Raw genomic sequence first — 20,373 nt, 5'->3', positions numbered from 1 at the left:
AAGACAACTGCAATTAAAAATCTAAGTTAAAACTGTGTTGTCTCAATTTTGAAAACTCATCTTCAAGTCAATTCTACCAGCCTCCCCTTCTCATCAGATGACTCTGTTGGAGCCAAAACCCCTTCAACACTGTCACAACATAGGGCCTATTCTTTCCTATGGTACTGAGATTCCCTTTTCTTTTCTAGCTTGCTTTGTTTTCTCCTTGCTATTTGAAACAGCAATATTCTGACTTCTTTTGTGGTAAGGGTGCCTGAGATTTGTCTTAGTCAGATATGATAAGACACACAGACACAGAAGCGACTGTCATGAAGGAAGAAGTTTTCATACTCATAGATTCCTAGAAACAGGCACAGCACATCATGCAGGGTCACATGGAGAAGTACCAGAGTTGATCAAGAGGCGAAGCAAATGAGGGGAAAGTGGGCTAGAGCCTTTATTGTGTTTTCTATGGGAAGGAAGGGGCTAGGTAGGGTAAGCAGGTTTAGGATTGGTTAGTTAGAATAATTTCCATGGGCACTGGGACATAGGAACTGTTCCTAGTGGTCTGATTTCTGGCCTGGGGGTGATTAAGGCAGGTGGAGAGTGGGCCATAGTGTAAGCATACTATGAGTCTGATAAAGAAAGTGGTTGGGGATATAGGCTCTAAATTGATTGGTTTGCATATGAGAAGTGCACTTGTAAGCAAGTCTTTTGCTATATCTAGCACTTAGCTAACCCTGGAAGAGGCAGTCTTTTCAGGGTCAGAAAGGCCCCAGGATATCAAAGTACTAAATACAGAAACTAGAAAATGTGCTTATTACATCTTTTCTTGTCCAGTGTGATGCTATCTGGTCATATCTTCTATTAAGAGGATTTAAAATTGATTTTTTTAAACCAGCACATCTATTATTTCATGAAGTAATGCATGCCAATTTTGCTGTACATGATGATTAGTAGTCTTTTGTGGGTTTATATTTTATTTTAGTAAATATCTGTAACCTCTGTAAATGCTCTATATCTCCTGCCTACCACCTCATTTCAAGGTTGCAATGAAACAAGTTTATATACATATAATGTATGCACATGACATATACACAGAAAATATTGTTACTCAGTAGGCACAAAGAGAGTCATGTAATCTGCTTTGTAATTTTAAAGAAGTCTCAACTCTTTGTCGTTTTGAGCACTTTAATAATACCTTTTATGAAAAGTTGACCATAGGAAAATAAACAAAGTCCTAAAGATAAGTTGTAGTAACAATATAGAGGATTTCAGAACAAAAGAATCAATTGAGTTAATGGCCAGGCACAGAACTCTTTATGAATCAACTTTCAAGTGCCTCTCTGATATTGGAGTTTCTGTCTCCTGGTGCCCTGTTTACTCAAGAACAATTGAATTTTCTCTACAATATTCATTTTACCTATTCCTCATAGCTTGAATGCCAATATCTCATCAAGAAAAAACATTTCCAACATCAACTGCAATAGTTAATAAACCATGCATTTCTGATCTAAGAAAAACATAGCTACATCTCCAAGGCATGCCTCTGGGGTGGAGGCAGATAACAACCAGTGAAATAGGAATTCTCAATTATGTGCACTGACCACTCCTAGGTTGTAGATTGGAACTAACACATTCACATACATATGATATTACACTCGATGCTTTGAAGGAATTACAGACTACAAAACAGCTTCCCCAGTGAACTTCTAGCATTAGCAGCTAATTCGTTTACTGTCTTGGTATGTTCTCCCATGGGATTACAATTTGTGTGCTCAATATGCGTAAATCTTAAATAAAAGGAGGATGGGGATTTCAATGGGTCTGGAAGCAATAGGTGGAACAGTCTTTGTGGAGTAAAAATAAATGAAATTTATAAAATAAAAGTAACACTTGCCAAGTAAACAAGATGGGGAGACGTACAAATTGAAGTAGGAGTTAGGGTTCAGAGTAACAGATTAAAATGAAATCTGAGTTAAATAAAATTCATTTATATTTGTAGTTTTCTTTGACAGCAATTATTCAGTGAATTGAAAGCACAGTTTGCTTCCCCCCCGGATCTTCTGCTTGCAAACTGTTTTGAGACATTTCTACAAATATCAATTTTCTTATCAAAAGAGATATAATAATCCATGTATCATGGTGTTACTGGCAGGATAAAAAGTGTCAAGTATGGGACCTAGGAACCTGTAATTTTAATATGTTTCCTAGGTCATTTTGGTGCATGCTAAAATTTGAGGGTCCTGAGAGCAAGGGAAAAAAATGCAGTTTTATTTGCAGACCAGGCTACATAGGAAATCTGAGGTATTGAACAGTTGCAAACGCTCCACCTTTTCCAGCCGCAAGGCTGTGTTTTTGGAAGGAATCATGCTGTTAGAGTATTGCTTTAAAAAATTTAATAGAAAGAGTGTTACTGCTACCCAGGGATAAGATTCTCTGGGAACACGTGTCTGTGTTCTGGTAGGCCTCCCACAGGGGAAACACTGACATTTTCTGATAAGTAAAGAAAGATTGGGAAAGACCTTATAACCTGTACCCTTCGGTCAGCCAACATTCTCCCTGCCAATTCCTGAATACATTATTTTCGCATTAATTCACACTGAAACTTCAGTTATCTTTTCACAAGAGAAAAAGAAAACTTAAAAAGACACAGCAGGTGTATTGTATTATTTTTCTTTGCTTTATTATGTTTGATAAATAACTTGACATTTTGTTGGCATATTATTATTTTTATTTATATAAACCAGGACAGTTATTGAGTAAAAATGGTCTTAGTCGGGTTCAAAAAATGTATTCACAAATATATAGATGTTTTACTATATATATGTGTGTATATATATGTCCATAGAGGATAGATATAGATGCAGACTACATATACATCTCTCTATGTGTGTATATACATAAACTCATCTATACAGCAAACATTGTATATAAACATACACATATATATTCTTTCACAACACGTAATTGTTTATTTTATTTTGCTTGTGATGAAGTGTCAAGAAGCTAAATATTCAGCAGGGTGTGGTGTCTCACACCTGTAATCCCATCACTTTGGGAGGCCAAGCAGGCAGATCACGAGGTCAAGAGATTGAGACCATCCTGGCCAACATGGTGAAACTCCGTCTCTACTAAAAATACAAAAATTAGCTGGGCATGGTGGTGGACACCTGTAATCCCAGCTACTTGGGAGGCTGAGGCAGGAGAATCGCTTGAACCTGGGAGGCTGAGGTTGTAGTGAGTCGAGATCGCACCACTACACTCAAACCTGGCGACAGAGAGTGAGATTTTGTAAAAAAACAAAAAACAAAAAACAAAAACAAAAAACAAACAAACAAAAAAAACCCCTACATATTCTACCACCTATGAACAGGTTAACTAGCTCAGACCAGGAGTACCAATAAGAGAGGTAGACCAGAAGTCTTAGACTTACCTATTAGATCTCTCAAGTCTCAAAAATAATACTTCTAAATTCAGTACTTATAAAGTAGTACTAGTACCCACTCTACTGAACAGAGTTTTTTTTTTTTAAAAAAAAAAATTTAGATAACTTGCATAAAATAACTCTTGTAAAAAGAAAAATATACATTTTTAAATGTTTATTATTAACTATACCCATTTTTTACATTCTATAAGTATCTTTAGAAATTTTTGTTTTCAGTCTGATTACTCCTCAACCACCTCTGATAATGTAGGCTATGAGAAGGCTCAATAGATGTGTATTCCACACATACTGGTATAGTTGAACTAAGCCAAAAAGAAAGAGGAAACTCTGTCTTTAAAACCAAAGTTTGTTTTATAATCAAATGGGAGACAATATATTATCTGGTGTCTGACTAAAATATTCTTAATCCCTGTATCATAGTGAAGAAGTATGGCTGACTTTACCTCATCTAGTAATTTTATACTGAATTAGCAGATATTCTGCTCAACAGTATAAAAGCCACTACAAATATTGATTTAAGCTTCTAATGAATAGAACAAATGGAATCTGTAAACTATTTTTCTTTGAAATTTCTCTAAGCTACCTAATAATTAAATGTACCCCAGATTTCTTTTTCTATAGGATTCTAAATACGTGTGTTTGAAGACTTCTTAATTATTTCCCCACATTTTTAAAATTTTTTATTCTTCTGTTTGCATTGAATAGTTAGAAATCTAATCAAACAGTTGATGGCATTTACAGCAGTGTAACACTGACTGTGGTACTTAGAAGCTTGGAGTCACAAGATCACACCTACACAAAGCAAACTTTTTTCTCTCATTATATTTATTACCACCAGGTGATTAGTGATTCACTGAGTTAAGCTTTTCCTATGTAAACCTTAAAAAGAAAAGTGAAAAAGAATTATTTGAATGTAGTTTAAAAATTAGTTATATATTAAATATAAAGATAAATATGAGTATGAATATTAACATTAAATTAATAGAGATGCATAATAGGGTTTCTGGTGCTGAAGAGACCATGATAAATAAGATAAATATATCTTGCTGTCAGAGAGGCAAACTTCTAAAATGAAGGGTGAGAAACAAAATTATTAAATACATAAATTTAACAATATTGTGTCAGATTGTGAAAAAGATTACAAAGCAAACAGTCAAGGTGATATGATAGGTGTATTGGAAATCAGGGGTCATTGGGTGGCACTTGACATATTCAGCGGGGGAAGGTGTTTTTGAGGAAGTAAACTGGAGTTAAGAACAAAGGGTGAGAAAGGGCCAGCCATGTGAAGAGTTGGAGAAAAGCTTTCAATGTAGAGGGAACACTACGTGTGAAGAACTTGAGGTGGGGAAGAGTTTAGGTTTTTCAAGACCAGAAAGAAAATGAGTTTGCCTAGAGTCGATTGAGCCTGAGGAGAATCATACAAGATGCATTAGGAGAAGTAGGCATGGACTACATTGCAAAACATGTCATTAAAAACAGTATCAAACTCCTAAGTATGCATTTAGTGTTTATTCTATCAAAAATCACAACTGACATTTTTTATTTGTAAAATTAGAGTATATTTATCATTTTGCATTAAGTAGAATTATTTATCTTGTTCTAGCAAATATTTGTTGTGCACTTACTATGTGCTAGACACTGTTTCATGTTCCAGGACTAGAATAATAAACTACAGAGACAGCAGCCTGCCCTCCTGGAACTTGCCTTTAATTCTCTTTCCTTGTTTATAGTGTTTTGAGTGCCAAAAGATGACAGCAGTAGCTTCCAGTTTTCTCATTGCAGCTCTGTCCTGTTCCTGGTTCTAATTTTGCTGACAAAAGCCTCATGTGGATTTCACTAATCCTAGAAATTAACAGCTTCTGTACCCTTATAGGAAAAAAAAAAGCTTTCCTCTAGTGAAGTCAATTTTTGATTTTATAAGAACATAATTTCTTACTTTCTAAGAGATGACAGAAAATGATAGAATATGAAGCTATCAATTGAGCTAACATCTGAAAAGGGATTACTTATGATGATAGTTATCCCCCAAAGTGGACTTCCATTCTCTTTGTAGAGGGGAAGGCATTCATTAATTCCTTGGTGTTACTTAATACGAATGTTTATATGATGCAGAATGAGAATGACTCAGACTTCTTAAATAATCCAGCATTTTCTACCTTCTAAATAAATTGAAAAAAAAAAAGTCAGAAAATAGTTGTAAAATATAGACATGGTAGTTTATAACTTTAGAGCCCTGTCTATAGACACCTCTCACTGAAAGAATTTTTTAAATGACATTTTTAACTCCACCATTATATTTACATACTACTAGAAGTCTCAAATTGAGCTAATGTGAACAATAATATTTCAATTGTAAAACCAGTCTGATGAACAGGTGTGTTGTGAAAATTCGAAAGGGCTACAGATTGAGAAGTTTTCTTTTTTATTGTTGTTTTGGTTTATTTTTGATTGACACATAATAATTTTACATATGTAAAAATTGCAATGACCAAAGTTATAAATAATATATGGTATATTACAAAATAGCTAGAAGAGTATTTTGAATGTTCTCACTGCAAAGAAATAATAAATATTTGTGATGATGAATATGCTAATTATACTAATTTAATTATACATTATATACATGTATGAAGACATTATTTTCAAGAGTTCACAGAACTAAAACTCTGGGAATGCAAGAAAAATGACTTGAGAAATGATAATTACAGGATGACAGTTGACAATTTAAATAGCTATAAATAAATAAGCACAAAAATGAAATTATAATGGGCTTCACGGGTAAAACAGTAAAATGCTATGACCTTTATGGAGGAAATGTAAAACTTTACTGAGAGGTTTTCTTTAAAGTACATCACTTTAACTGCCCTAACAAAGTTTAAGCAACTTCTGTTATTTTGTTTATAGTTCTAGGTGTAAAGTGAAATAACTTTGATTTAGAGAGTCTGTACTGGAAGAATTTTCATATATATGAAATTTAACTTTGGAAAAGTCAAATATGATGCACAAAATGGCTCCAAGTGTAACTCATAGGAGGAATTTCTCAAATAACTTTAAGTATGATTTATATGTATCATCTATATATGTTTCATAATAGTTTTCATTTTGTTTGTTTCTTCATTCCCTGTGGTTATAAAGGGAGATATGAGGTCACAGTGGGTCAAGAGTTTTATAGATGATTTTACAACAACTGTTCAATCTTAGGAAAATAAAGAGAAGTTGAAATCATATATGTATTCATAATTAAAGTCATACTTCAGCAAGCTGGCTTTAAATATACATCATGTAATTCTTTTAAATCAGACCCTCTGGATCCATGACTGCCATGTCTTCATGAAGCTGTCCTTCCTCAATTCCCATCTGTTTTAAGGGTTCCACCTATGTTCTTCCTTAGCACCCTCAGTATTTACTCTATTTACAAATTTGTCTTGCTGAAATATGGCATAATAAATAAGGCAAACAATTCTTGAGGTCTTATTATGTTCTAGTGCTGGGCTAAGCAAAATACTATACTCTACCATATTATTAAATCCCTAAGACAAACAAATATCTGGGTTAGATTTTATTATCTCCATTGTAGACCAAATGAAACCTTCTTTGAGAAATTAAGAATCTTGTGCAAAGTCACATGGCTAGGAAATTCTGGAAATGGGATTAAACATGGAATTAAATCCCATGTCGGATCCATTTTACTTTAAAACCTCCTGCTTCTATTTATTTGTCTACTTTTCTATTATATTGCAAATTTTTATGAGGTCAAAGGACTTAGACTTTTATCATAGAAATTTCAGCCACTGTCCCTGAAACATGGAAAAAAAAAAAAGTGTAAAGACCAGCAATTAGCATTTAAAAAAATCTATTCCAGTGATTCTGCACTCTTAGAAATAAATGATACCTTCCTTGCAGTCTTATATTCAAGGAAGCTAATTTTCCTTACCTATTTGAATACTAAAGACACTAATATGCCACAGTGAACATAAGAATGCCACAGACTTTAGCGTTAGCGTCCGTTATTCACAGAGGATAAGCAGAATTAAAGTCTGGTTAACAAAAGGAATTATATTCCTGAATGCTTGTAATTTAAATCTATGTGGTTGAGTTGTCTTTACAAGAAGCAAGAAACAAGTAGGTAGCTCCACAGTCAGTTGGTAGAAGGCACTGAAGCCATGTCTATACAACTACATGCCTTTGGGTGTTTTAACCCAATTCTTCAGCTAACCTCTTGGATTACACTATTTTAAACAGATCAAAGAAGCGAGAGCCATACCTTTTGAAGAAATAATTGCTATCTAGGCTATACATGCTTGGACTGCATTCATTCAGGCTTTGTGGAACCTTTATTTGTGCACATTTTAGCAAGTTGCTCAACTTTCTGTGCTTTATTGTTTTCACTTACTGAATGGGGATAGAGTAATAACTATGGTCATTTTAGAAGTTTATCTGCATTAAATAAATTTGCTACCAACACTACAAGGTAGCAACCAATTATTTTTCTCATTTTACAAATGAAAAAAAGAGGTACAGTGAAATAAAGTAGTATTGAATGTGACAGAGCTCATAAACAATGGAGCTTGGAACCAGTGCCAGTTTACCAGACAAGGCATGCACAGACAGCCACCATAATTACGCTATTTCAAAGGTTTCTGTGGAATAAAAAAGTAGTTTCCAGAAAATATTGATGTCTCGCTTCCATCCCCTGTGCATTCTGTTTCATTGGTATGAAGTGCAACTCAGGCTTTGGGATTTTTCAAAGCTCCCCAGGTGATTTTAAGGTGCAAAGTTTGAAGCCAATGATATAAAGACTTTAGCAGAGAGCATGACACACAAAGTGAAGGTGATAAATACCATCTCTATTAATACTCCTATTATTATTAATGATATCATTAGAAACTGGTATGAAAGCAAAACAGGTGAATTATTTTTTAAATGACAAAATGTAAGGCAAGGACAAAACAAAATAAAGCAACAAATTAAGTGGTATGTGGCCAACATGTTTTCCTGTTAAAAAGATAAATTTTAAAATTGCTTTTTGTAAAAGATAAACTAAAAGAAAAGTGGATGCTCACAAAACAAACCAATGAAACAGTAATAGACCTGAAACTTGGCTTTTAGTTGTATTCTGTTTTCTGGTTTGAGTCAGAGAAAATCCACTTTGGAACTTCCCATTTAGCTGGCTGTTTTCTGGTTTTAGTTGTGTTCTGTTTTCTGGTTTGAGTCAGAGAAAATCCACTTTGGAGCTTCCCATTTAGCTGGCTATACAGGGACAAAGCCTAAAATATTTATCAGGAATACAATCATTTCTCTCATGGTTCATATTTTTCATGAGCCTTAGAAGTTTTCTATAGTGATTACTGACTCATTTATAGCTTTGCACAGAAGAAAATTTGCATTTAAGGAGCTCAGGCAATATTCAGCAGTTTCCTATCCTTATAACTGTCTGTAATATTTCTAAACTGTTCCACTGTGTCCAGAATTGGTTCCTTCTGGTGGGTTCTTGGTCTCACTGACTTCAAGAATGAAGCCGCATACCCTCACGGTGAGTGTCACAGTTCTTAAAGATGGTGTGTCGGGAGTTTGTTCCTTCAGATGTTCATGGTCTCGCTGACTTCAGGAGTGAAGCTGCAGACCTTCACGGTGAGTGTGACAGCTCGTAAAGATAGTGCAGACCCAAAGAGTGAGCAGCAGCAAGATTTATCACAAAAAGCGAAAGAACAAAGCTTCCACAGCATGGAAGTGGACACGAAGGGGTTGCCACTGTTGGTTCAGGCGGCCTGCTTTTATTCCGCTATTTGGCCCCACCCACATCCTGCTGATTGGTCCATTTTACAGAGAGCTGATTGGTCCATTTTTACAGCACTGATTGGTGTGTTTACAAACCTTTAGCTAGACATGGAGTGCTGATTGGTGCATTTACAACCCTTTAGCTAGACAGAAAAGTTCTCTGAGTCCTTACCCGATTAGCTAGACACAGAGTGTTGATTGGTGTGTTTACAAACCTTTAGCTAGACACACAGTGTGGACTGGTGCATTTACAATCCTTTAGCTAGACAGAGAAGTTCTCCAAGTCCCCCAGGCAACCCAGGAAGTCCAGCTGGCTTCACCTCTCACCTGTAGAAAAGTATATAGATTTTGTTTGATCTCTCAATGTTTATTTCAGCCTTATGATTTTGTTGATAAGATTATAGATTAGTAAAACCTAATGCTTACAATGAATATACAACTGAGGTACTAGGCACAATTTCAAGTTACAGTGAATTTCTCTCTGTCTCTTAAGTTTTTCATCCTTCAGCTGTGGCTTGCTTTAGGCAAAGGACATGTGGTTACTAATTTTAGTTTGTCATTACTTGAGTTTCCTAAGGTCAGCTAGCTGTGGTGACTGGAAGGAAATGCATGGGTGCGTGAGTGTATTAGTCAGAACAAGGGAATTATTTTTACATCAATCAGCAGCCTTTGTTTACTTGTCCTAGGGATGACATAAAAATATTTTCATACAATCTATTAATTTTAACTTACTTTCACATTTAATGTTTGAAAACTCTGTACATAAAGTAAAAATAATATTGACAATTTTGACTCCAAAGAAAGAGTGAAAACATTAATATATTTTGCCCTTTTCCCTCTCTCTATGAGTCTCTATGACAGCTGAAAGGTATATCTAGCCTAATGCTGAAGCTACTGAATTTATTTTCAGGATATCTTAATACTGTCAGAATATATACAACTACAAAAATACAACTAACTCTATTATCATAAGTACCATGATTGACATTTCTGTCCACAAAAATGTCCATAATGTATTAGACAGAGCAAATGTATAAATTTCCCATACAATTTTGTCATGAACAATATATGACCTAAAAACTAGGTTTCTTCAATTTGTTATAGTAAATGGATTCTAGCAAATCAGAATTTTCAGAGCATGAATATAATCAATGTATGCTTAGCTATTCTGGTTTAGAAAAGTCAACTCAATTATTTCCAGTCATTTAGACATCTCTTAACAAGAGAACATTTGGTTATTTAAACAGTATCACAATAAATTGTGAATATTATATTACCTGGAAATTATGTTTTTAATATCTGATTCTATACACACATATATAGAGTCAGATATACAACACAAGATAATTAAATTTTCCATATGCAGAAGAAGCACATCAGTAGAAAAGCCAATGGTATTTTACTCTTTTACATGTTATGTACATGTTAAGAAAAATAACTTTCTCCTTTGGATTCATTGCTAAGACTTTGAACAGTGCTGCCAATTACTTTCAAATGTGAGAGAGGATATATATCTAGTTGGAATTCACCTGTAATTTAGCCTATAAAATGCAGACTTACAAATAAACATTAATTGTTGGTGTTTCCACCAGGCTGTAGTTTTTTAAACCATTAATTGACTTCCTAGTCACCAATGGATTTTTGTGATTTACAAAATTAAAAATAGACCAGGTGTGGTGGCTCATGCCTGAAATCCCAGCACTCTGGGAGGCCAAAGCAAATGGATTGCTTGAGGCCAGGACTTGGAGACCAGCCTGGACAACATAGTGAGATCCCATCTCTACAAAAAATCCAAAAATTAGCCTGGTGCTGTGGCTCATGCCTGTAGTCCCAGCTACTTCGGGAGATTGAGGTGGGAGGATTACTTGAGCCCTGGAGTTTGAGATTACAGTGAGCCATGATCTTGCCACTGCACTCCAGTCTGGGAGACAGAGTGAGACTCTGTCTCTAATAAATGAATGAATGAATGAATGAATGAACAAAAGAATAAAAATGTACAATGAATAAAGCAGTGGTATATATTTCCTTATATGTCCTGTGCTTAACTACAGAGTCTGCTGTTTAATTTGCCAAGTTTGATCTATATTTATATTAAAATGAATTTTCTTTCTACCAAAGAAATCTAGCAGAACAATCTTTAAGAGACTCTACAAATTATGAAATAAGTTTTAATCATTATTCTCAGAGTGATTTGCTATTTGACCTAGCAAGAACATTAGTAATTCTGGTAGAATCTTGTTCTGACAATCATGGAGAAGACATAGATGGCCCATTTGTCTTCACACTTTTTCCTGGCTCAAAGTACCTGGGGTCCATTCCTGAGAGCTGTCAGCCTATCTCACTTTCCTTTATATATACTATGCACTTAATCCCAGGCCATGTACTGATGATAACTGCTATGCTTGGTGACCTCTACAGTGGGCAATTACCTAGTCGGAACCTCTTTCAATTCCCAAAAGCTCTCCTTGTTTTCTTAGTCCTTCTAGTATTATCTCATGTCAGTGAATTAACTCCTTCAGGAAGATGCATATAGGAACTGCCAACCAAAGAGAGGAATTTCACTAGGTACACAAAGAAAGGGGATATTAAAAGTGAAACAATCATATTGGATCAAGCACCTGAAACTTTTATTTTAAAGGTCACATAATTGTTGAGGTAATTGGGGTAGTCTTGGAATGGCCAGGAAAGAAAGTTAAGGCTACACAGAGAACCTTTCCAGAGTAGGAAGTACTTTGTAGGAGAGTTAGTTTTGTTCAAGTGTGGCATAAATTGGAAGCCACCTTGACCCCCAACTATTTAGCAAAATGGCTGTGCTTTTGGGATATTGGCTGAGCATGAGTGTGTCAAGCAAAAATGACACAAACTAATAAACTGAGAGACCAAGTATGAGAAAATATGGTGTACTGTACTGACATCTAGGTAAACCAAATCATTTTATCAATGTACAAGCATCTATAGAAAGTGTAGAGTCTGTTTTTAACAGATACATCAAGTAGCAGTGACTAAAACAATTGTCTCATTGTGGCTTCCAGTCCACTCTTAACCCAATACAGCTGTGTCCCCCACTCCCTTCTGTTCCATCCGTATATACGCAGTATGGAATCCTGGTCCACCATCACAACCATTTGCTTGTCAATACCTCCAAATCCCTTTCTTTTTTCTACATCCATTGGAGTCACAGGGAATGGCTGTAGGTATATAATCTCACAAACGTGCTTGTGGTATCCACTTGAGTTTTTTTTTAAACTTTTTTGTTATTTTAATTGATGTATCATGATTATATATATTTGTTGGGTACAATGTGATGTTTTTTTGTCTTGATATCTATACATGCAATATAGAATAAACAAATCAAGCTAATTAACATATCTCTTACCTTTCTTGTAAGTTTTTTGTGGCAAGACATTTGTATTTTAATCTCTTGGTTACTTTGAAATACACAATACATTACTATTGTGAATTCAATACTTCTTAACAATTCTACTATGTTTAGTGTGTTTACTTTCTCCCCTTTTGGAAACAACTGTTTTATACCTACTTTTCTTTTATCAAACCACTAGCATGGTCTCCTAATTCATTCTGGCCTGAAAACCTAACCTCACACTTCATTGATAAAATGGAAGTTAATGGAAACAAACAAACAACAACAACAACAAAAATGCTACCTCATCTTCTCCTCACCACAGCCTGCACTTCTATTAAGATGAGTGAAATGTTCCCGCCCTATCATAGTGTAGTCCCTATTCTTCGGTTCTTGGCTTCATTTTTTTTCTATCTCCTGCACTTACCGTTAACATGCATTCTTTCCTTCTGCATTTCAACAAATACTGATCCACTCGATATTTTATGGTCACATATGGACACATTCAGGAATTATTTATCTTTAAAGTATTCCTCACATAACCTCATTTCACCTTTCAGCTCCTACTCAATGTCTCGTCTCCCTTAGAGAAAACTCTAGACTTTATATTCATTATCTTCATTTTTGTCCACATTGCCAAGTCTCACCACTCCACTAAAATATCCTTTTCAAGGTTTCCACGGTCATGGTGTTGCTTTATTAGCCATTGGCCACATGGATGTTCTTATCTTTATTGAAACTTAGAATTTGAAATAACTGAATACTCACTCTTTCTTGAAATATTCTGTCTTAGCTATTGGAATCCCCTGCCGTTGTAACATTTTCTTTTTCCTTTCTTCCTTTACCACCTCAAACTGTTTATTTGCTGTATGTAGTAAAGAATTAACCTTATACAGAGAAATATCTGGCCTTTGCCCTACATTACCTTAAGGTGGTCTGTAGGCCCTTGGAATGTCCTGCCTTGATAAAAATATCCTTATTTACCAGGGGGCCTTGGCCACTGGATAGTTTAAAAGTGTGATTTATAATGGAGGCTTTGAGCCCTAGAGGTATCTTCTCTGTCTCTAGAAAGGCTGGAAAGTGAAGGTCACCCATATTTGTAGTCAACCATGGAACCCCTCAGTAAAAATTTTGGATACTGAGGCTCAGGTGAGCTTCTGTGGTTGGTGAAACTTCATACATATGGTCACATATTGATGTGAGGCAACTTTTAGTAAGTTCTATGAGTAGTTCTAGAGAATTATCAAGTATAATGGTGGTTTGGGGAAACTCCTAAACATTCAGGTGATATTAGAAGTAAGGGAGGTCTTTTGGGCTGTGCTACTTCAAATTCTGCAGGCTTCTTCTCCTCTTTTTTGAATATTGGTGTGTTCTAGGGCTTGGTCCTAGATCCCTTTTCTCTAACTACAAACTCTCCCTATATGATTTCATGGAGTCCCGGATTTTCAAATGCCATCCCAAATCAATATTGCTAGATCCAAATTTTCCCAAGGAGTTCAGGATTGATAATCATTCTCATTTGTAACATGTGTAATTTTATGATTATTAGCTGCTCAATTTCACATGCCCCATAGAAAGGTCTTCACTACCCCTTCTCATCTTGTTTCTCTTTAGTCAGCGTTATCTTAGTTAGTAGCAACTAATTGCTCCAACTGGAACCTAAGACATGTTCTTGATTCATTCTTTCAATTACTTCATGATGTAATGAGGTGAATTCGATATCGGGTTGTATTTTAATTAGCACCGATAATTCAGTGAATATGCAAAGGTATGATCATTCTGTTGGTAAAGGTATGATCATCCTGAATGTTAAAATATTTTACTACCTCTAGACTAGTTTAAAAAACCCATTGCTTGAAGCAAGACTTTATTTATCCTTCACTTTCTGTCCCAGCCTCTCTGGTTGTATACCTAATTATTTTTCCAACTTCCTAGAATCCAGCGACTAAAGGGTTAATGCTTGTCTGGGGAATTTTAGGACTTTGTTCTGGCCCTTCAGCCAGCTTCAGTTATGGTTGGTGGATGCTTGTGCTAGTTATATCAAAAACTTCTCCTCTTGAGCAATTCCCATGATACCTCTTGGGGCTACTGAGGGTCGATTGTCCCACATTGGCATGTGCCAGTTCTCCACATCTCCCACCAGTTCACTGTCGGTTTCCTGGGAAGGCCTTCTTTGCCAATATCTTCTTGATCTTGAACTCCAGGATGGAAGAAAGAGTGCCTAGTAGCCATGACGGTACTTCAACGTACAGATGCCAAGTAATCATCCGTCACCTTTCAAATACAATATGCTTCTGGCCATTGTTCTCTTGGAATCACTGTTGCTTATGTGACTTCTTATGTGAATTGAAACCTTCACAGTACCTTTTTCCTATAAGTTCGTGGGAGAAACCTGGAGTCTAGGTAGGTTGATCTAATTAGGACCACCAAGAGCAGTAGCAGGGCACTGGCCATTCTGCAATTGTTGTGGGTGCTCCATAGGAAGTTGGGGGGCATGGACAAACACATGGAGTTGACAAGTCAGTTTAAAGCTAGAGGAGCCCATAGTACAGATGTCTCTTTTAACCATTCTCATTGATGTTTTTGCTGAGATATACTTCAAGTGTGAAAACATTCACCCTCTTAAAGTACATAATTTAAAGATTACTAGTATATTCACGGTTACACATCCCTTACAACTATCAGATTCCAGGATATTTTCATCATCTCAAGAAAAAACAAAACAACAACAACAACAACAAAACACATAACTACTAGCAGTCATTTCCCATTTTCCCCTCCCTGCAGGTTCTGGAAATTATTAATTTACTTTTTGTCTTTATGAATTTGCCTATGCTGGACATTTCATATAATTGGAATCACACAGTATGTGCCTTTTTGTGTCTGGCTTCTTTCAGTCAGCATACAGTTTTCGAGATACATCCATGTTTTACCATGTGTCACTACGTCACTCCTTTTTATGAATAAATCATAGTCCATTGTAGAAATATATCCATTTTGTTGCTCCCTTCATCAATTGATGGACTTTGGTTTGTTTCCACTTTTCGGCTAACATGAATAAAGTTGCAATGACATTTGTGTACATATTTTGTGGAAATATATGTTTTGTATATCTGACTATGGAATTGTTCAATCACATGGTGACTCTACGTTTAACTTTTTGTGAATTTGTCAAAATGTTTTTCCAGTTGGCTGTACCATGTTACATTCCAATGAGCAAAGTATAAGAATTTTAATTTCTCCACATTTTCACCAACACTTGCTATTTTCCATTTTTATTATAGTCATTATGAATTATAGGAAGCAGTATTTTATTGTGGTTTTGATTTGTAGTTTTCTAATAATGAATAGTGTTGAGCATCTTTTTATGTACTATTGGCCATTTGTTTATCTACATTGAAATAATATCTTAATCCTAAGCCTATTTTTAATTATTGATCTTTTACTGTTGAATTGTAAGGATTCTTTTTATATTCTGGATACTAGATACATATCAAATAGATGATTTGCAAATATTTTCTTTCATTGTCTGAATATGTTTTTACCTTTTAACAGTGTTATTGAAAAGAAAAATGGGTTTCTTGATTTTGAGAAAGTCCAATTAATCTATTTTTGCTTTTGTTGGTAAATTTACGGTCAGGAATATTTATTTCTGTATTTTTCTTCAAAAAGTTTTACACTTTTAGTTTTTACAGTTAAGTCTTTTATCCATTTTGATTTAATTTTTTTGTATCATGTTAGATAGGAGTCTAAATTCACCCCTTTGCATGTTGATAACTAGTTGTCCCAGCATCTTTTGTTGGAAAAACTATTATTTCATCTTGAACTCTCTTTGTACACTTGTTGAAAAACAATTAACCATAGGTGTATGGCTTAATTTCTGGCCTTGATTCTTTTAATCAATCTATATGTCTATCCTTATGTCAATGTCACAGAAGCTTGGTTATTGTAGGTTTGTAGTAAGTTTTAAAATTAGGCAGAATGAGTCCTCTAATTTTGTTTTTCTTTTAAAAAATGTTCAGACTATTCTGTGTCATTTCAATTATCATGTTGCTTGTCAATGTCTGCCAAAAGAAGGAGGGGAAGTTTTGATAGAGACCATCTTGAAATTGTAGGTTAATTTTTAGGTTACTGCCATTTTAAAAATATTTGGGCCTCAAATGCTTGAATGCATAACATATGCATTTATTTATATTTTCTTTTAATTTCTTTCTGCAATATTTATAGTTTTCAGTGTACAGGTTTTCATTGCTTTTGGTAGATTTGTTCCTAAGTATTTTATTCTTTCTGCTATTATTTTAAATTTTTATCTTCATATAGTTCCTTGGTAGAATATAGAAAAACAACTGTTTTTGTACATTGATAATCTTTCTTGTAACCATCCTAAACTAATTTATTAGCAACAATAAGAGATAGTTTACTATAGTGTTTATTGTTCCCATCTTAATGTCCAAATGATTAACTCTCACTTATATGTGAGAACATGCAATATTCAATTTCCTGTTCTTACATTAATTTGCATAGGAAGATAGCCTCCAACTGCATTCATATCACTGCAAAGGACATAATTTCATTATTTTTTTTATGGCTGCATAGAGTTCATTGGTGTATATGTGCCACATTCTTTATCCATTGTACTGTTTATGGGCCCCTAGGTTGATTCCATGTCTTTGCTATTGTGAATAGTGCTGTGATAAACATACAAGTGCATAGGTCTTTTCGGTAGAATAATTTATTTTCCTTTGTGTATATACTCAGTAGAGGGATTGCTAGGCTGAATGATAGCTCTGTTTTAAGTTGTTTGAGAAATCCCTCAACTGCTTTCCGCAGGGGCTGAACTAATTTACATTCCACTAACAGTGTATAAACATTCCCCTTTCTCTGCAGCCTTGTCAGCATCTTCTTTATTTTTTTCCTGACTGTTTATTAGTAGCCATGGGAGTGATGTAAGTTGGTATCTCACTGTGGTTTTTATTTGCATTTTTCTAATGATTATTGGTATTGAGCATTTCTTTTTCAAATGCTTGTTGGCTGCTTGTAAATCTTCTTTTGAGAAGATGTCTGTTTATGTCTGTATATCTTTTTAATGGGATTGTTTTTTGTTGAATTGTTTAACTTCCTTATACATTTTGGATATTAGGCCTTTGTTGGATGTATAGTTTGCAAATATTTCCCCCTTTCTGTGAGTTTTCTGTTTACTGTGTGAATAGTTTCTTTTGCTGTGTGTAAGCTCTTTACTTAGTTAATTAGGTTCTACTTGTCAATTTTTGTTTTTGTTGCAATTGCTTTTGGGGATTTAGTCATAAATTATTTACCATGGTCGATGTCTAAAATGGTATTTCCTATCTTTTCTTCTAGCACTTTTATAGTTTAAGGTCTTACATTTAAATCTTTATTTCATCTTCAGTTAATTTTTGTATATAGTAAACGACAGTGATCCAGTTTCATTCTTCTACGTATGGCTAGCCAGTTATCCCAACACCATTCCTTGAATATGGAATCTTTTCCTTATTTATGATTTTTGTTGACCTTGTTGAAGATAAAATGGCTGTAGGTGTGTGGCTTTCTTTCTGTGTTCTGTATTGCATTGCACTGGTCCATGTATTTGTTTTTTGAACCAGTACCATGGTATTTTGGTTATTGTAGCCTTATAGCATAGTTTGAAGTCAAGTAATGTGCTGACTCTGGATTTGTTGTTTTTCTTAGGATTGTTTTGCCTATTCAAGATCTATTTGGTGCCATATAAATTTTAGAAGAGTTTTTTTTCTAGTCTCTGCAAAATGATATTGGTATTTATAGGAATAGCATTGAATCTGTAGATTGCTTTGGAGAGTATGGCTATTTTAACTATATTAATTATTCCAATCCATGAGCATGGGATGTTTTTTCATTCATTTGTGTCATTTCTGTTTTATTTCCCTAGTGTTTTGTAGTTTTCCTTGCAGAGATCATTCACCTCCTTAGTTAGATGTATTTCTAGGTACTTCATTATATTTTGTGGCTATTGTAAATGGGATTGTGATATTATTTGGCTTTCAACTTGAATGATATTGATATATAGAAATGCTACTGATTTCTGTATGTTGATTTTTTATCCTGCAAACTTTACTGAAGTCGTTTATCAGTTCCAGGAATCTTTTGGCAGTCTTTAGGGTTTTTTAGGTATAGAATAATATCATCAGTGAAGAGAGGTAATTTGACTTCTTCCTTTCCTAGTTAGATGCCTTTATTTCTTTCTCTCACCTGATTGTTTTGGCTAGGACATCCAGTACTATGTTAAATAGGACAGGTAAGTGTGGACTTCCTTGTCTTGCTCCAGTTCTCAAGATAAACGGTTTTAGCTTTTGTGTATTCAGTATGATGTTGAGTATGGGTTTGTCCTAGATGATTCTTATTATTTTGAGGCATGATCTTTCAATGCCTAGTTTGTTGAGGTCAAAATATTTTCTAATGTTCCCTTTTATTTCTTATTTGACTCACAGTCTTTTAAGGATTGTGTTTTTAATTTCCACATATCTTGGAATCACCCAACTGCCTTTTGGTTATTGATTTGTGATTTCTTTTCATTATAGTTGGAGAATAGACTTTCTATAATTTCAACATTTTAAATTGATTGAGATTTGATTTATAGCATAAACTAACGTGATACAACTTAGAGAAAGTCCGCTTCCACTTACAAAGAATGGGTGGTCTGCTATTGGTAGAATCCTTCAATATTTAGAACAAAACCTCTATACTAAATTCCCAAACACTATTTATGTATACAATGCTCTGTATGCTCAGGATACTGCCTATGTCTCCATCTTTTTTTTTTTTTTTTTTGAGACGGAGTCTCGCTCTGTGCCCCAGGCTGGAGTGCAGTGGCGCAATCTCGGCTCACTGCAAGCTCGGCCTCCCAGGTTCACGCCATTCTCCTGCTTCAGCCTCCTGAGTAGCTGGACTACAGGCGCCCGCCACCGCGCCTGGCTAATGTTTTGTATTTTTAGTAGAGATGGGGTTTCACCGTGTTAGCCAGGATGGTCTCGATCTCCTGACCTCGTGATCCGCCTGTCTCGGCCTCCCAAAGTGGTGAGATTACAGGCGTGAGCCACCGCGCCCGGCCTGTGTCTCCATCTTATACAGAATTCTTCCCCTTCTTCACTAGTATCTGTTGATATTAGCACCTTATTTCTGTTCCTAAAATACCCCAAATTCCCAATTCAAGGTCTTATACTTGCTATTCTGTCTACCTAGCATATTAAAAAACACAAATCAATGATGTTCCCATGCTATATATTTTGATAATAGCATCGTTTTATTTAAGAAATTATGTTTTTATAATTCTCATTTTACATATAAGAAAACTGAGCTCTAAAGACATTCATCTATTTGTTCAATGTCACATACTAAAAATCTCTGAGAAAAACTGAAGAGTTAATACATATTATTTCAAAATATGCCAAATGTTTCTTGTGTATGACATCACAGAGTCAGGATTCAAACCATGTGTGTTTGACTCCAGAGTCCAAACTTTTATCAGTGTCCAATTTTGCTACATTAGTATAAATGCCAAATAAAATGATAGATGGAATACCTATTTGTACAATTTAAAGTTCTTTAGATAGCCTAAATAAGTGATGGATGGATAGGTAGTAAGGAATATTCTTATTTAACTTCTAATCTTCTGGCTTAAACGTTCTTCTCCTTGAAATTTTTGCAGATATATATATATATATATATATATATATCAATGTACTTCTTTCTTACTACATCCTTTGCACACGTTTTTCTCATTGTTTCAAATGTCGTTGTAAAAATGGAACAAATC

Source organism: Colobus angolensis, unplaced genomic scaffold (assembly GCF_000951035.1).
Source record: "Colobus angolensis palliatus isolate OR3802 unplaced genomic scaffold, Cang.pa_1.0 Scaffold7, whole genome shotgun sequence".
NCBI classification, from domain to species: domain Eukaryota; kingdom Metazoa; phylum Chordata; class Mammalia; order Primates; family Cercopithecidae; genus Colobus; species Colobus angolensis.
Note: the sequence above shows the minus strand (reverse complement) of the source record.